Source organism: Meleagris gallopavo, chromosome 6 (genome assembly GCF_000146605.3).
Source record: "Meleagris gallopavo isolate NT-WF06-2002-E0010 breed Aviagen turkey brand Nicholas breeding stock chromosome 6, Turkey_5.1, whole genome shotgun sequence".
In the NCBI taxonomy this organism is placed as follows: Eukaryota; Metazoa; Chordata; class Aves; order Galliformes; family Phasianidae; genus Meleagris; species Meleagris gallopavo.
The window spans coordinates 44,213,184-44,232,395 of record NC_015016.2 but is presented as its reverse complement, the minus strand read 5'-3'; the positions used below and the strand labels follow the sequence as shown (position 1 = coordinate 44,232,395).

General features: G+C 41.1%; 1 long non-coding RNA gene across 1 annotated transcript; it reads left to right on the top strand.

The window, feature by feature from the left end:
- The first annotated feature begins 10,767 nt into the window (after positions 1 to 10,767).
- LOC109368316 lies at positions 10,768 to 12,959 on the top strand. The gene is made up of 3 exons (XR_002116244.1): positions 10,768 to 11,102; positions 11,940 to 12,004; positions 12,647 to 12,959. It is a non-coding gene; the product is annotated as an uncharacterized LOC109368316 (long non-coding RNA).
- Positions 12,960 to 19,212: the final 6,253 nt, after the last annotated feature.

The following is a 19,212-nucleotide window of genomic DNA, read 5'->3' as shown; positions in this document are numbered from 1 at the left end:
GAGAATTGCTGCATTTCTTCATCACTGTAGTTGATGGAAATGCATTGGGGAAATCTAGACAACATCTGAATTGTTTCATAACCTGTAAATTTTCCAAACGAAAGGGTTCTTAGTCTCTCAGGGATATAGAAATGTACCATCAGATGAACCATATAAATCAGGGAAAGTTTAAGATCCAAACACATAGAAATAAAATGCAGTTCAAGTTCCAAGAAGTAGCAGAATATTTTTAAGTACCAATACATTGTGTCTCAATTTTAATGAAGAACAATAATGATATAGAAATTACATAATTCTCAGCATTAATGCATAGTAAAAAGTAATAACTATTCAGAGTTGCAGAGTTATTAATGCCAAGCGATGCAAAGGAAACCCAATGTCTGAAGACAATGTCTCAAGAAAAGGATAAATGGAGATCATGCCAAAGAACATGAGCTGCTTGCAAAGCACACTTATTTACATTTCAAACAGGTACTACGGTAGTTTTTAATCACAGCATAATAATTTCCATCTTATACAAGGAAGGTGATTTCGCACTGCAGCTAAACCTCTTTCCACTTGAATTTCCTGGGAGACAGGAAGGTACAAGCATGATCAGATGGCTGAGGAACAAAAACCACCTCTCTCAGATACACTGACACAATATTTTAACTTAATTTTGGTTCTGAGCGAAGCATACTGCTGCTGTCCTAACTGCACACAAACTCAGAACACAGCAGGGTGGTAGATTCTGCCACAGGAAGGTAGGACCATATAGAAAATGGGGCAGATGTAAACAGGAGATCTAAACAGTCTGGACACTGGGAGGAAGCAAGCTGAAGTAGATTCATAACAGTTTGCAACCTGAAGAAAAAAAAAACAGTAGGAGACCAAAGGTGGCAGAAGAACAGCACAGAACGCAAAAGGCACGGTAAGGTTCAGCTTAAGGTATCTATAGATGGAAAAGAGCAACAGAACCTGCATTCCAATTGTGTAGTGTCAGGACTTGAAAGAGTGAATGAGCTCTTATTTAAGCACATTGAAACCTGATCTCTTGGTAGCACAAGGGATTAGCAGCAATCACCAGTATTAATGGCCACCTCAAAGTGGGACCTTCCTGAAAGCGTTTTAGATCTTTCATGATGACGGGGAAAAACCTAAATTTGCTCATGAGACAGCTCCTGCTTCAGCTTATAAATTAATCTGAGACCAAATGCCCAATGACAGAAGCCTCTTGCCTATAAGAAATAGGCATTTTTTTTCCTAATTAAAAAGTAACTCAGCACATGATACAAAGGAGAAGATGATTACCTAAGAGACTAGCACAGTATTTGGAGTTGTTGTAGCAGTCATAGGATTCTCAGAAGTGACACTGCAAAGAACACTAGTTCAGCATTGATTACTGTACACAGAAACACAATATACCACTATCCAAACCAGAACTGGGTGCCTAGTTTAATAGCCAGAGGTCTCAGAATGGTGATCAGTACTGCTATTTTGAGTAAAAGGTGAGATGCTGAATCCATTGTCTTCAAAACAGAGGACTGCATTTTAACAGGAAGGAAAAGAAGGTTATTAAACACTTCTGTATCTTGATTCCAAAGTCATCTCACAAAAATTTGAACTTAGTGATGACAAAACTTAAATGTTTAGGCTTTTATTCAAAGGCTTTAAAAATAGCATATAAAAACATTACAGTGAAAATAGGAAGAAAACTTTGCTCTGGCACAGAGCATTGGCCAAGGGCTTGAAGAGTCTGAGTACTTGGGTGTCCTGACCATCTTACCATGCAAAGCTTCTGACCCCTACATGTCTGTAGGTCAGCCTTTTGGTGGTGTTTACAGCTCCTTGCTGTGGAGCTGCCCTAAGAGCATCTGTCCAACCCGATCAGCCTCACACCGTGTAACTAATTAACTGTATCCTCAAGTACATGCTTTTACAGATTCACTCAGATACAAGATGCTCTAAGACGAGCAAGGGGCACAGGAGAAATTCATGATGCATTCTCAGTACACTGCATTAAGAAGAGACCTGGGTAATTCTTAGGAATTGAAAAACCTGTTCCTCATTGACATCCGATGGGCTAACCTTAGCACTAAGCCTTGGAAACTGAACACAAAAGGTGATGCAACTCAACTATAATCTCTCCCATTAGGCTGAAGAACAGTAAGGAGCTGCTGATCAGAAGTGAAGGCACAAAATTGCAGCCCAGTTATGGTTCATGTTGTACTCTCTGAATCTTTACTTAGAGCCTGGATGTCATCTGGTGTTTAGAGGTGTTATGGACAGTGTGGGGTGCCCATGAGCAGGTCCAGTCCCACCCAACAGAAGGTAGTTCCCTTGCCCCTCGGAATTCACTTCATTTTCTTGCAAGAACAAGTTTGGTGTCTTGCTCAGCATTGTTACCTAAATCCTTTGCAAGCAGGAAATAAAATTTTGACCTCAATTACGTTCACACTATCAGTAATACTGGCCCATAAGTACATCATCTCAAGCTAGCTTAGACTGCAGCTGTGACTTCTGGAAATACAGGCAGGCTGACTCATTAAAAAGGTACTTTCTGCATTTGGATTTGCATGGAAGAGGATGCTAGTATATTTCTAAGTTTTGAAAAGAAAGATCATTTTTTCAATGGTTTGAAGTTAAAAATAAAGAAATGTCTTTCCCTCAAGGTTTTTTCTAACCATGAACATTAGGAATTAAATTTGGTTCTAAACTAACTCTAATTTTATTTATTTAAGAGCAGAATAAGTGAGGATTTCTATCTTTTTGAGCACTCAAAATACACATATTATACCAGTTCATCATATGGTAGCATGTGTTCCATAAACTCGAGGAAATACCATCAACTTAAGTGCATGTTTCATTCAGGATCCCAGCTCATTCCCAACGTAACAAAAAAGATTAAATTGTAGGAACTAATAATCAAAGACACTTTTATGAGTCCCAGTGCTCCAGTCTCTCTATGTTCTGTAACAACAACAGAAACTCACTCAGAGAATAATGATGTTCAATATTTTTTTTCCTGTTGCTGCCATTTACACAGTCCTAAGGGTGCTGTCTGGGAAAATAACAAAAGCTACTACAGAACAGCTTGTTGTCGACACTGAACATCAGCCTAAGTGAAAGAGAAATCAACATGAAGTGCACTTCACAAAGCCTATCTGCAGACCTCAGTTACATGCTTGATGGCAGAAATTCTTCAAACAGCTGGAGACATAGCCACCTCCCTTCTCCTGGCTGCTTGTCCCTGCTCCCACGCGACCCCCTTCTCTCTGCAAACTAGATTGAGCCAGCAACTATTTAAGCAGGTGCTGTATCTCAGCAGATAACTCTCTCGACTCTTTCTTCCTGTGATATGGAAGATTGAGAAGTACTTTTAGGGACTACAGAAACAAGTGGATGGTGTCTTCTCTGCTAAAGAGCTTCCCACGTGAATGGCAGGTGATCGCTACCTTGGGCCAGATGAGTCAGACAACTTCAAGTCACGTGAAATAACCACTATGTAGAAAAAAGTTATTTTGTTGGGCACATAAAATATCCATGTGGCAAATGATACTAGTGGCATCAGCTTGCTACTCCTCTTGTTCAGAAGAATCGTTCAAGTGTATGCAAATAGAATCCACCACTGTAAAAATGATATATCTGAGATGAGAAAGACTCATTGTAGGCTGCAGTTGACCCATTAACCACACATAGTTAACAGCTACTATTTTACACATGGTTTGTTTTTCTTTTTTTTTTTTCCACTGAATGATGCATTGCCCTATAACGAAGATCACTTCTCAGTTTTCAGGCCTGTGGCTCTTTTGAGAATAGGTGAAAGGAGCTGCTTACTATCACCAAGGGTATGATTTGGAGCACAAACTATTTTGGAATTCAAGAAGTGCTGGAAAAACAGAAGTCTGAATCCCATCCCACAGCTGTCTGTGCACCGAGGCAGTAATTTGTTGCACATGTCATAGCTGCTCCAATACCATCTTCCCTTTTTCTTTGCTCTGACACTTTCAGAAGCTCTACATTAACCTTCAGGGGTCAGTTCACTTAATTAATGAGTTGGGCGAACCATTTCATCAATTTGCTTTCAATTGAGGAAATTACAAAAATAATCTCTGTGAATTCATGAGCCCTTCTGTGTTCCTTGTGTGAAATAGGTAATTTACGCTGCACTTACAAATTACAAGTTTGTTTAGGCATCTGATTGCTAAAACCCTAAGGGGGGGATGGATAAGCACGGGGGAGTAGAAGCGAGTTCCTGAATGTGAAAGATGCAGCATTTTCAAGGTCTTCTTTCACTGTCTGTTAAAACACAGCAATGTCAGGTCCCAGCATTTTTTTCCATTTGCAGCTTCACGTAGAAAAGCAATCAATCCCAGCAAAGTTATGCATGCTAACAATTGGATGTTAACTTCAAAGCTCTTAAATCTGGTGGGGAAACCATTTCTAGTCATCATTAGCTTTCAGGCTTCACCCCATACCTCATCCCTTATTAATCTATCTCTAGCAATGGACTGAGCTGCCCTTCCTGCCTCTGCTCCTCAAGATGGACTCCTTCCCTGCACAGCTGCATGTTAAATTCCTTTGCAGCTGTCTGTACACAGCGTGTTTATGAAGTTAGAATAAATTAAAGAAAAACAAGCAGCAAGACTTAGATGGTCCAGCCAGAATTTAGACAGCACATTTCTAGAGAACAGTCTTGTTAAAAGAGTCACAGTTGGACACCTTATTTTCAGATAGTGCATTTTCCTCAACATAGACTAAAAAGGCATCATCCCTGAATGGCAGTACAGATAACTCCTCCTGATTTGTCTCCAGGGGAACCAATATCTGTATTCACTGCAATATTTCCTTTTAAAATCCGTGCTTTCACTTCTCATCCAAGTTTTAGTTGTTTCCTCAGAGCTGCAAACAATTTAGTTTGCATTTCATCTCCTTGATGCTATGGCCTTAAATCATTCTTTCCAGTTTAACAGCACATTGCTATCAAGTGCTCTGCTTGTGCACCAAGTATACCCCGTAGACTTCAGATGAACTAAAACTGTAAATGGGTATGTATAAAACCAACTTCTCTGGCATTTCCACTTCAGAGTTAGTCAGCGTATCTTCTCTTCTGGCACTCACTTATAGCGAAATTAAGAGTTTTTAGACAGTTGTTCTCCATCACTGTAAGTAGTAAGCACCAAATTAAATAAATCTATTCGCATTTCCTCCAAGTCTGCTGTGCTTCACTTCCTCAAGTAGTCTGTACGAAGTGGAACTGAGCATTGCCAGTAAACACGGCTCATACTTTTCTCATAAAATTTAAATGAAGATGTACATATAGAAATCCAAACCTGGACCTCACTTAACGTATTTATGCAGAGGATCTTACAAGATCAACATTTTAAGAATACCCAACAAACTGATAAGAATATAATCTCAGTCAACGTTGGTTTACAACTACTGGTTATAACAGCTTTTCAAGTATCTGAGATTCACACAGCACAAGTTTTCTGCTGGTGTTGAAGTCATTTTGTATGACCTGGTTTATTTGATTTCCAGACAGGTCTGTCTCCAAAATGTCATAACCTTTCATGTCTAAATATCAGGCCCACTTAAGAATTTTCTCATGCAGGACCTGTCACCTGAAAGTTGTTGGACCACTACCATACATATTCTCTATCAAGAAAGAGGAACAAAGGGCACGCGTAAGTCCACTTATCCATCTGTATAAAACAGTCTGCTACTGCCGTATTATTGCCCAGCCAGTCATAAGGCTGCATTAACACTCAGAGAATGCATTTTTTAATTGCCTGACTAGAAGATTACTCTATCCAGCTGTGCCTGGAAGACAATAGCATTCTTTTCTCTCAATCGAATAGTGACAATCAACATACCTGGGAACAAAAACTGGGAGACAAAACAAGCTCCCTTGCTTACCTCTCCCAATGACTGAATTAAATATAATCTTTATGAATTACAGACTCTGCGGGCGTCTCCAAAGAGAAAAAAGCATAAGTGAAGGGAAGGAGCCTGAGTTGACAAAAACAGAATAAAAAACAATAACTGAAGTTTCGCTGGAGACCTGGATCACAGACATGGGTTTTTAGAAGGGTGAAACTAGAGGTAATTTGCAGAATATCCAACTATACATACATATCTTGCTTTTGTCTGAGTTATTTCTGCCTACTGATCTAACATTTCTGCTGATTTTGCCTCACAATAAGTTATATTTTGTCTTAACTAGAATCACGATCTGTTGAAGTGTTTCAAAAGGACTGGTACCAACCACAGGACCTAGAAGTTCCTGTTTTCAGGAAGGACAGTCATACAGAGACTGAAATCACTATTCTCAGGTGTTTCAGTGAGCACCAGAAGGCCCTCAGACAAAGCACATCCAACCCTTAATCAGCTTCCCTCAAAGTACTGGCATGAAATTAGCTTGGCAGAGAAGATAGGGGAGGATTTTGAGAAAGACAAGTTTATACACGAGCTGAACTCAAAACTGAATAGCAAGACCAGAATTTACTTTTGAAGAATATTGCCTGATAATGCTGTATTACCTTTGGTTAGAGTGGCTTAAAACAGGAGAATAGTCAGTAGCAGTTTTATAAGATTATCTTACATTGAGGAAAAAGGTACGAATGCTGTTCACACAGTAACAGTGGTGAAACTAGAATGAGTAATGGGTTTCTAAAATTTACAGTTACTAAATACACATGAATACAGTGTCTGAAAGCATTCTGACTTCAGCTTCCATCATTTTCCCATTCTTTACAAGTTGCTAAAAACAGTATTTCTCTAACTCTTAAAAGCAACATTGATTATGGTAGCCAGAAAGAGATATGAGTCAGGAATACTCACTGTAACAAGAGGGAGTAAAGAAACAAAACAACCTTCAGCTACGTTAAATACAGAGCACATAAAAATTATCCAAGTTGGAAATGTCTGGCAATTACACAGCTAAATTAAATAAGTAGATAATTGGTACTAAGTTAAACTGCCATCTAAAGAACTATGAAATCATAGATGGCAGAAGTGAGATGAGGAGGAGGTGTAAAGATAACCCTGATTATGACTTGTTTGACTTGACCATTTGAACAGCTAATCCTCTGCTAACATATCTGTTTTCAGAGATACCTCGTTTTTTATAAGGCTGAATTAGTTCTTGCCTAATGTTATGTGCAGGATGTTTTTGATGTGATCTCTAGCATGCAGGGTGGCAGCAGGTTGTTTTAGTCTTTGCTTCGGATTAATGAATCTTTAATCACATTGATGGAGAAAGTTAATAGAAAAATTAATGAAAATACAACATCAGTGGCTCTGATGAGTAATGAATAACAATAAGAACAACAGATGCACTCTATTTGATGGCCCAATTTAAAATACTTCATGCCCAATTACAGGCACACTCATTTCCTATAAAGCAGACAGCTGGATAAGAAATAGATCATCATTTTTGCTTTATGATGACTACGGATAATACCTAAGGTCATAGCTGGAAGATTTAAAGAAAATATTTGCCATAGGACAAATGTATGACAAGGAACTCGCTCTTCAGCTGCAACAAAAGGTTACACACAAAAAGAAGGTCCCAGGTAGCATTTCCTAAGAAAAATACCACAGGTGAATCTTGTTTCAAAACCACTACAGCCAGAAGAGATGGTCCTTGAACTGCAACACCCAGATGCAGGTTTCCTGGCTAAGGGAAGCAGTGGTCCTTAACAGCTACTTACTCCTTCTCCACTTTTTCTTGTTATCTGCAGGAGCAATGCCTGTCCCTGCTTCACCCTCACTGCTTCTCTTGCTCAAGGAAGTGTTCCTCTAGCGAAGGGCCAACTAAAGGCCCTTTGTCCTTCATTCCTCTTTTGGATGGCTATTCCTCTTTCAGTAAGGCAGAGACATTACTTGATACAAGAAACCTCCAGGATCTTGATACTGTCTATACCCCACCCTCTGATTTAAATCACAGAAAAAAATAAAGTCAAACAAAAGTCAATAAAATAAACATCCCAAAACAACTCCCTCATAAAGAAGTCCAGACCAAACTACTGTAAGTTGGAATGTTAAAACCCTATGACAGATTTAACTGAAGTTAAAAACAGAAGTGTGTTCCCTACTTTCCTGTTTTCAGAAGGCTGCCCAGGTTTTGGGAGCTTTTCTGTTGGTTTTAGTTTTTTGTTGTTTTCTTTGTTTTTGCTAGGGGATATCTGAAGCTTTGTTTCTTTTCAGTCTGAAACTTCTCTCAACCTCTGACAAATTGGTACTTTTGAATGAGAAAACATTCTGCTGGGGAATCTCCAGTTGGCTGTACACTGCAGGCCCTCACACGGCAGAAGCTCAATATTAAGATAAATAACCTGACAACACACTGAGTGCATTAAATTAAGTCTGCAAAACTACCAAGTTCCTGCATCTTAGTTTTGCACAGATTCGTACTGAGTAACTCCTCAGATTGCTATTGGTGACTATGAAGAAAGCCTTTGAACCCATCCAACTGCTCGCTCTCTGCACATGGCAGGAACACCTCAGAAACCAGCTGGAATTATTAAACTCACCTGAATACCAGTAAAGCATAAGGTCACTGTTTTAAAGCTTCTTGTTTAGAGCCTCTCCCTTTTATTTATTTGGTCACAGTCCAAAGTCTACAAGGCAAAGGAGGGGAGCAATATGATTTAACTAAATTACTTTTGCTTGCTACCCAGGGCAAAAATACAACAAAGTCTGAAACAAGTCAAGTTCTGCTACACCAGCTGCCACCTTAATCAGTCTAGATGTGTGGAGTTGTTAACCATTTATATGACTATTTTATCTATTCCATAATATTAGGAGAATCTTTTTTCAGACTCGCGTACTTGGAAACAGCAATTTTTAAAGGGGCTTAGTCAGAAATACAGTCTGACATTTATCACTACAGGCACAGAAGGGGACATAAATAAAGTCCTGAAAGTATGAAAATAAAGAATAAACAGCCACATAGCTCTGTGGGGAGTCAGCAAGAGGAAAAAAATAATCTTCACACCACTGTTAATGAGAAATAACAATTGAAGGAGAACATGCTAGTTCTTTATAGGTCACCATTGCTAGGGCACTGTGAAGAATGACAACACACACTTGTGTTAGTGTACACTGCTCCAAAAGTAATGCCTCCTATTGATTTCCACAGAAACAAAGACAGATACTAAAAGTAAAATAACACCATTTGATAGAGAAAATGCTCAGACACAAAACACTTTTTTCCAAAGTAGTCACCATCATTAGCTGTGCATTTTTGCTTGCAATGAACAAGAGCCTGCATGCTGAACTCAAAAACCTGCAGCAGCCCAGTTGTCCCAGTGTTTCACAGCTGCTATGATGATATCACTGCTGAAATGCAATGCCCACTGCCTCACTGTGCATACATCCTCTGTTTGGTCTCCAGAAACATTCAGCTAGCATCAATGGATATCCCTGGATGCCATTTTTTCCACATGAAGGAATTCATAAACACACGTTTGCTTCAGATGCACACCTGTGTCAAATGCCATTCTGTCAGACTGCCCCTCTGCAGCCATCTGTCACACAGCAACAACATGTAACAGAATACTGTCAGGGAAGGTTCAACCCCTACTGCCACACCAACATCCACCTCTGACACCATAGGCCAACTTACAAAAATAGGAGACTTTACTATCAGCCCTCCTACATTGCTGAACTGATAGGGTCTCCTCTTTAGCACTCATCATAGAGAAATACAGAACTTTCAGAGTGGGCAAGCCTAGAAGCCCACCACAACTGCAGTGCATTTGCCACCCACGCAGACACCAGTGGACTGCTGAAACTGATGGCTCTGCCTGGCAGCCAAGCAGAGGCAAAACAAATGGGAGCAGGCAGTATATGGACTGTGTGAAGCAGGAACTTGAGTGTGCAATAGCTCAAGGACTGAGGACAGTCCTAACCTGAAGATCAGGCTACATTTTAGCAGTAATACATACCAAGGTCTTTATGAGCTGTAATAAGATGACTACAGGAGGGAAGATTCAGGTTGGACATCAGGGGGAAGTTCTTTACTATGAGAGTGGTGAGGTGCTGGAACAAGCTGCCCAGAGAGGTTGTGGATGCCCCATCCCTGGAAGTGTTCAGGGCCAGGTTGGATGGGGCCCTGGGCAGCCTGGTCTGGTATTAGATATGGAGGTTGGCAGCCCCGCATGTGGCAGGGGGGTTGGATCTTCATGATCCTTGAGGTGCCTTCCAACCCAAGCCACTCTATGATTCTATGATAATTCTATGACTGGGGAACCAGGAGGCAAGAGTAGGGCCCAACTTTGTGCAAATGCAGGAGACAGCTTTGGGGTATACAGGAACTTTGTACTACTGTTGCTCTCAGTTTTTCCCCAGCATCCATGTTATCCGTATCATAGAGCTATCCAGATTGATGCAGTACCCCCCTTTTACTACAGTAGTAAAGTTTGTTGCATGCACACAGAAACTAACTCAAAACAACCACAAATCCTTAGATACCAGAAATATAGGAGACAATAACAACTGGAATCAGCACTGGACCCAGCACTCTGCTCAACTAATTCTCTTTCTTTCCTCTTGAAAAGTAGCTATGAGTTCTTGGAAAGACTGGTTATACAGCTACCCTATCCCCACAACCAATGGGTGTAATTAGCCCACAGTTGATGCCAACTGTTGTGGGTGAACTCAGCTGGCAGCAAAGCCCCACTCAGCCACACACTCACTCTTAGCTCCCAAAAATGATGAAAAAAGAGAATGGGAAGCATTAAAGTTTAATAGATGTAACAAAAACTGCACGCAAGTAAATTAAAGAACCCTCTCAATACTTCCCATCAGCAGGCACGTTTCCTGAAAAACAGGGCTCACCACATAGAACTTTTCCTTGGGAGGACAAATGCCGTAATCCTGAACAACGCCCTCCTCCCCTTTACCCCAGATTTTATTACTGAGCTTGACATTATGCAGTATGGGATATCTGTTTGGAGTCATCTGTTCTGCTGTGTCCCTGGCAGCTTCTTGCTGGTGGGGCATTGTGATGTACAGAGAACACCTGGACACTGTCTAGCACTGCTCAGCAACAGGGAAACCATCAGTGAGTTACCTGCACTGCTTTGGTCACAGATCCAAAGCATAGCACTACACAGGTCAGTATAACTCCAGCCAAAACCAGTACAATAACGAAGCCCAAACTCAATCAGAGAGAATCAAGCCCAAATCCCCTTAAAATATTGGGGAAACTCTTAAGGATGTCAGTGGAATAGAGATTTTGTGTCTGGACTTCATCTGTAGGTGATTAAAACTAATCATCTGATTAGTTTTAGTTCATGAGCAAAAGCACACCAATAGGATAAGGTCAAACTCTTTCTAGTATTGAAGAATTCCTGTAAGATTGGGGCAGGAGTGTAGGGACACCAAAACCTAAAGTTAAGTCTTTGTTCCTTTCTGCATCCCCTAACAGAAAGGCTTGTGCAGAAGAAAATGCTCAGGAAACAACAGGGTGCTGCACACAGATCAATTCTCAGCTTGGCAAAGTCATTGTGGACAAACACTCACAACACAGGCACAGATCTGACATGCTTTTCTAGACTTAAACTCCTCAGTGCTGTTCACATGCTGTCTCTGACAAGTCTGACCCCAGCTATGAAACACAGTCAGGAAATGGGAACTATGGATTAACCCTGTTGCTGTAAAGGCTCCACCATCCACATGGTACCCAAATCTTTTTCTACAGTAACTTCAGAAAGTCTGCCAGATGGTAGGATATCAGGAGGTCTCAAAGCACTGCATGGGCATGGCTCCAAACCACGCACACAGGGGTGGGGGCAAAATGTCTACATGGTTTTATGGTTATGCATGCATAAACACAGCAGGGTGACTCAGTGCTCTGAACAGGATTCAGTGACACAGAAGGTTCCTTTCAGGCTATGTTGCATATTTACATTAAAAACACTAACCCTCATGATGCTTTTGTTCCTGCTTAGCTATTCTACGTGTGCCCACGAGGAGATCCTTAATGCGTGTGTCTGTGTAAAATCATCCTGGAAAGGTGAGATGAATGAGCTGTCAAAGGATGGCATTAGCATAGAGGAAATCCCAGTAAGGCCTTTCTTATGCTGTGGAACTACAGCAGAGGAAACAATTGTCAAATATATCCTCATTGAGAAATTTCACGTCCTTTATGTTCTTCAAGCCTTGTCAGCTCAATTTAATTTCACAGTAAGCTTCCTGAAATGGGTGGAGAGGGAACTAGATGTTTTTCAGCCCTTCTTCAGTAGGGTACATTCATACCACAGCTTTGTTGGTCTTCCTTTGCAGAGGACCTTTCATCTGGGCTCACAGCACAAAGCCTTATTTCACTTTGTCTTACAACAACTTGGCCAGAGAGCAGCACATTTTAACAACCATTTATGACCTTGCTTCCATCTCAAACCTTGGTTTACTTTGAAAGAGAAGTTTCCTCAGAGCATGAGCAAATTTTAGCTTTTGTGTATGATGTAGCCAACTCCACCAGCTTAAAGTACAGTCACACACCCATCTATAAGGGGTTCTCTCCTCTACCAGCATCAGTAGATATTGCTTCCCTGCCAAGGTCTGCTGTGCACCAGTCATACCTGGCCAAAGTGCTCAGTCTTGCCACTCAAATTAATTATCACCTGCTGATTTATAGTGTACTTGTCTTTCTCTATAGGAAATATCTTACTTTGGCTTGCTTCTGTTTCATGAGAAGAAGAGGAAGCGAGCCTATAATTACCTCAGGCTGCATTTAGGCAGAAGCACAAGCCCTCAGGAAGAAAGTCCCTTTCCAACTAAAGACATCTAGATTCTGCTTCCTGCATGCCTTGTCTCAATGTGCTTGCTAAGCTGTGTATACCTCAAATGTACTTCAGAACTGGGCATTAATATATGACAGTCATGAGACCTGAAATCTCCACCACCAAACCATGGCCTTGACTGGCCCTTCTCTTTTCTCTACTTTTTTTTCTTTTTAAATTAAAATCCTTTCCAAGATCAGCCCTTTCAGATGATACTTTCATAGGCCAGCTCTGCTTCTGTGTGACACAGCCATCATTCCTGTGGCCTCATCGATAACACATACATAGCTGTGAGCAAACCATGGCATCAATCCTTGTTTAAAATTAAGGTTTCTCAAAATATTTTAGGACTGCTAAAGGTTCATGCAGGAGAAAAGGACGAACACAGAAGGCAAAAGCAGAAAGCTTGCCCTATTCACTCACGTGGACTGCAGCAAGAAGCAGTCTCCTTGCCTGCTTACTCTGAGCTGGAGCTTGATGCTGGTAGGCCTGGGTTCTGCAATGCTTAGAGTTACACCAGGCATGTCCAACCTGAAGCCCACAGGCCACAACGCGACTCAGTACAGTTGGCAACACAGCTCATCCCCTACACTGTGCCATCATGGTGGCGGCTCAACCTCAGGCTCCTTCCCTTCGCTCATGCTACCATAACTGATACTTATCAAGGAATACTCATAAAGCCAAAATAGCGGAACTGAAAAGAAGACTGTCATCTCAGCAAAAGCTCTTAAAAAAAGAGTCAAAACTCAAAAAGACTCTATCATACCAGCTAGTTATGCGATAGCAACACTGGCTGCAAAAATACTAAAACCACTTACTGATGGTGAGTTTATTTAGCAGTGTTTGGGAAGCACGGCAGGTACAATGCATCCTTGTAGCAATTGGACAGACCAACATGATGGGAAGAGCTGCATAAAATCTTATATAGCACATAAGCTTGTAAGCACATAAAAAGATGCTTTAAGGAAAAAGATCACTTACCCATATAGAAGATTCCAGGTTCACAGAAAAAAGCTCCACCAGCAAAAGACCCTTCCCCAGTGGCAGTCAGCCCTTAAATGGGGTCTAGGAGAGTTGCAGCCAGGCTCCACCCCTTGGGTCACACAGCTGAATCGCCTTCACCTGTGCTCTCATGGCTGACTCAGTGCTTGCTCAGGTGATCAATCACTGGTTCGGGCTGGGACTCAACAGTTCCCATACAGTCCTGATAAAAAACTGGATTTTTCTTCTCACCAGACTGTAGTCGGGTGAACTGAAGAAACAAAAAAATCTATTGAAAGAAATTTGGAGAGTAGAGCTGCTAATTTCAAATACTATGCTTTGGGGATAGGTGAAAGTACTGATGCTACAGATATGGCTTAACTTGCCATTTTCATTACAGATATTGATAACAAATATAATGTTGCTGAAGAAATGGCTGCTTTGGTGTCACTGAAAGGCACAACTAAATCTCTTGATATCTATAAAGCAGTAAAAATTACATTAAAGCAATTTTCTTTAGCTCTTTTCAACATATCTGGTATAGCTACTGATAGCTACTGGGCGATCTTAGAGTTGGTGATTCTATGATTCTATGATGCTCCAGTGATGGTTGGTAAAAAAGAGGAACTTATAAAACTAATAGAAGATGATGCAATTGCCACTGGCAGCTCACGTTTGATGAACTATCACTGCATCGTACATCAAGAAAAATTATGTGTGAAAGCCATAAAAATGGATAATGCCATGCAAATCATTGTCAGAGCTGTGAATTTCATAAAGTCCAATGGATTTAATCATTGCCAGTTCCAGGAGTTCCTTAAAAGTGTGCGTGCTGATCATAAGGACATCATTTACTTTTCGGAAGGAAGGTGGCTAAGTCAGGGTCAAGTGCTAAAAAGATTTTATGATTTGCAAAATGAAACCAAGTCATTTACAGAATAAAAAGGAATATTTGTGCTAGAAGTTGAAGATGAAAAGTGCTCATAATTTCAGAATTTTTGATGGATTTGACCACTGATATAGATGAGTTAAACATGTGTCTTCTAGGTGAAAATCAACTTATCTGTGCTATGTTTCAAGCTGTAACAGAGTTCAAAATGAAACTTAAAGTATGGCAAGCTCAAGTTATGGCAAATAATTTCATGCATTTTGATGTGTTGGCTAAACACAGTCCTATGAACAGTGAAAAATATGCTGTGCTTTCAGTTTTGAGAAAGGAATTTGAGAATAAATTTCAAGATTTCAAAAAAAATAATCAATTTTTTTTTGTATCTCTGCAACTCCATTTTCAGTACGACTAAATACGCTGCCTGCATATTTTCACATGCAATGTGTAGACTTACAATAGACATTCAACTAAAAACATTTTATCATGTCTCTTCACTAGCCTTCTGCAAGACCTAATTTAGCAGAGAAAGATATCCCATGTTTCACAAACATGCCTTATTCTGTCCTTGCTTTCTGGCAATACTTACATTTGTGAACAACTGTTTTCAAGGATGATTCACAGAAAGAGTAATATTTCAATAAAAACCTCTGACGAATACCTTGAGAGCTCACTGAAAATCAACCACTTGCACTGAACTGGAGACTGATGCATTAGTTTCACAAAAACAAGGTCAAATATCCTACTAGCCTTATGTATTTGATGCTGTTTTTAAACTTTCAATAAAAAATATATTAAAAAATGTTTTGTCACTTATATACATTCACTCAATTATGTATTTATATGCAGCCCAAGACAATTTCTCTTCTCTCAGTGCAGCTCAGGCAAGCCAAAAGGTTGGACACCCACGAGTTACATGAACCCTTTGAGAATTAGTCAGAAATGGTTCCAAACAAGCTGCTACGTTGCTTGAAAGAAGAAATATGGACTTCCAGGAAGCACGTACTGTTTATAGATGCCTCCATAGCGCATTCTTGAAAGAAGTGAGGAGCCACATCTGGCTTACACAAAACTACAGAATCGCCGGGGCTGAAAGGGACTGCTGGAGACTATCTAGTCCAACTGCCCTGCTAAAACAGGTTCCCTACAGGAAAGCATCCAGCCAGGTTTTGAATATGTCCAGAGAAGAAGACTCCACAACCTCTCTGAGCAGCCTGTTCCATGCGCTGTCACTCTCACAGTAGACTTCTTCCTCATGTTCAGATGGACCTTCCTGTGTTCCAGTTTCTGTTTGCTGCCTCTTGTCCTGTCACTGAGCACCACTAAAAAGAGCTTGGCCCCACCCATTTGACTGCTCTACTTTAGATATTTATAAACAGTGCTGAGATCCTTTTCAGCCTTCTCTTCTTCAGGCGGACAGTTCCCAGCTCTCTCAGCCTTTCCTCATAAGTGAGGTGCTCCAGGCCCCTCAATCTCTTTGTGGTCTTCCACCAGACTCTCTCTAGAAGTTCCCTGTCTTTCTGAACTGAAGAGCCCAGAACTGGACACAGTACTTAAAGTGTGGTCTCACCAGAGCAGAGTAGTGTGGCAGGATCACCTCCCTCAATCTGGCTTTTTATGTGCTCCAGGATCCAGAGCCACATTGACCAGCACCTTGCAAACATGCCTGGCCCTTTGGTGTCTTAGAAAACACAGCTGGCACCCAGAGAAGGCTGACAGGCTGTTGAGCAGAACTCCTCCTCTTCCTCTCTGTTCACTAAAACATTGTTCAAAATGGAAGAAAAGGAATAACGATGGAAGAGACGTGCTTGAAACTGGACAAGCCCAGGGTGTGCCTCGAAGACTTCACAGTACCAGACAGAGACAGTGCTGTTCAGATATACTTAACATCATGTTAATACTCAGACTGATACCCTAATGAGAAGCAGAAAGGCGTTATTTATTCATTCTAAACTAATTTGCTTCTGTGACGGTGAGACTGGACTACAGCTCCGGCAGAATCTTACTTTTCTCAAGTTGGTTTCACGGGAATGCTCTCCCAGTTGTAATGAGCTGCCTGTCTCCTGCCACTACAATCCAGTGAGAGAAGTAAGACCAGCTGAGAAATACTTTATACTTTGATCTGTCTCAACAAATCAGTTCAAGAGCTCTAAAACAGAAACCCCAGGGAGAGGGAAGGGAAAGAGAAGTTCAAGCAGGGAAGTTTTAAATCTGTGTTTGATTTGTTTCACCAGAGCTGTGGTAGTTAAAGAGTAGGAAAAAATACCGGATTTGTCCATCTCTTTTGAGCTTTCTCAGCTCTCCCAGGCTCCACTGCACTCCAAACTTTGGACAACTTATCTTTGTTATCCGTGATAACAAAAAGATCAAGCACATATATATATATATATATAAGCCCATGACATTTGAAAAGTCAGGTTCTATAACGTGGCTGAGTTGGATTTCTCCCATTGCCCATTTATCATTAGCCCTGTTAACTACTACTTAGGAAAAAGAAAAATTAATTGAACTAAAATATACATTGAGAAAAGGCAGAGGGGGAACCACACAAATCTTGCTCCTTGCCTTTGAAGTTAAGCTGCTCTGAATGAGCAAGGCATGAATCCTACCTATGGGATTCATCCTGCACCTTCCTTTTCAACACTTGCTGTGAAGAATTCATTACAGTCTTGAGCACTGCCATACTGATGTCTCCTAGCTTTAACATCAGCTTCAGAGAGAATATTTCTATTTTTCTTGCATTTCTTGTTTGGTTTTTTTTTTTTTGCTGCGTGATCTTGGTCAAAGCTATTCTCCCAAGTGAGTCCACCTGCTAAGAGCTGATGAAAATGACCTCCTTACACAGGGAATATATTGTGAAACACCTGGGAAAGTTATTAGTAAGAATGTGATGCTACTGAACAGCATTTTCCTACATGATCAGCAGTTCCCTGGAAAGAGGGTAGAAATGTTAAGATTTCCAGAAGCAAAGGAGTGAGATAAAAAAAAAAAGCAGATTTCAGTCGCAAAGCTCCACAATACCAACTCCCAAAACTATCCTCATTTTCCTACATATCAGTGCCATTACAGCTATTTCTAAATACTAGTATGTGTTAGAAGCTAAATCAGTGCACACAGAAGGGCACAGATGTGCAAAGCAGTGATATCTCAATGAAGGCTCACAGCTGTAGCTCACACTCACATTACCCTGTGTGAAAGAAGGAGTTACAAAGGCTTTGTACGTCAGATGGCAGTGTTGCTGCCCACTTATGTTTTATAAAGGACTGCCTGGATGCACACACGCAAGCGGAACACTCAAAGGGATGTGCCAATTAAAATCGTGTTAAAATCATGTTTGGTATCTAGTGTCTCATAACCAAAAGCATATTAGCTAACCTGAGTGCCAGCAGCATGTGAGATAATTATGGTAAGGGGAAAATATATTTTCCTGGGTATAGGCTGTTTTTTTCTTTTAATACCACATTCCATTTCCAAGATCGTTTAGCTATGAAAACTGTTGCAAAGAAAAAAAAATACAGTTTGGGAAATAGTGAACTTAAAATCTACACAATTCAGAGCAAAGTTCAGAGATGGTGAAAAAGCTTAAAGTATAACTTTTCCCCTCCTCTAATTTGGATGGTGCTCCTTGGGCAACGGCATTTTAAGAAGCATGCGCAGCTGAGAAAGGACATGTGAGAAGGAGGAAATAAATAAAAATGGATGAATAAATTAAAGGCATTCTGAAGCAATACTCAATTAGCTAATTATTTACACTTGCCCTTGTTGGCATTATCATACATGCACTGATTGCAGAGACATTAGAAAACTGGAACATGATTTTAATTATCTGGCTTTTCAGAAGGACTTAATGTCAGGCCAATGCAACTTCCATATGTGCCCAGCCTATTCCTATAGCAACAGGATGGAAATGAAAAAATGCTGCTACGGCATACTGTAGCACCCAGTGCATTAAGCACAGGTATGTGCTGATGGTGCCCACCCCCAGCCTCCAGTCCACTAAGTGTCAAGTGTTGCAGCAGGCTGCTGTGTGCCATGCCCACTGTGCTGGGACCACAAGTCTTGCACGTGCCAGGCTGGGCTCGGTCTGCACAAGTGACCAGAAGGCCACATCACTGCATGTCTGGGGTGTCAGCATCAGGCACTATTTGCAAATGAAGTGTGGATGTGACTGTAGCTGACAGACAGGAATGCGCATCTGTCAGTGCAGTTGGGCCTGCCAATGACACTTACAACTAGCTGAAAGCCACTAACAACACAGGGCTCTGCTTTCAGGTTTGATACGTCAGCATGGGCTGGCCCTAGGTGCTCTTACAGGCTGCAAACCACCATTATCCCTATGGAACAGGCTTGCCAAGGTGTCAGGCACAGACAAATGGCTGCTGAGAAGAGACACCATGGGCAGCGGCCTGCAAAGCAGCATGGGTGTGATTCCTGGGCTGCTGGGACTCATGGCGCGTGGAATTAAAAGTGCTCTGCTCCCTGTCAGTGGCAGGGAGCACACACCAGATCTTTCCCTTGGCCCCACCACACCTCTCATTCTGAGAAAAGTCATTCTGAGAGAGAGCATCCCAGGCC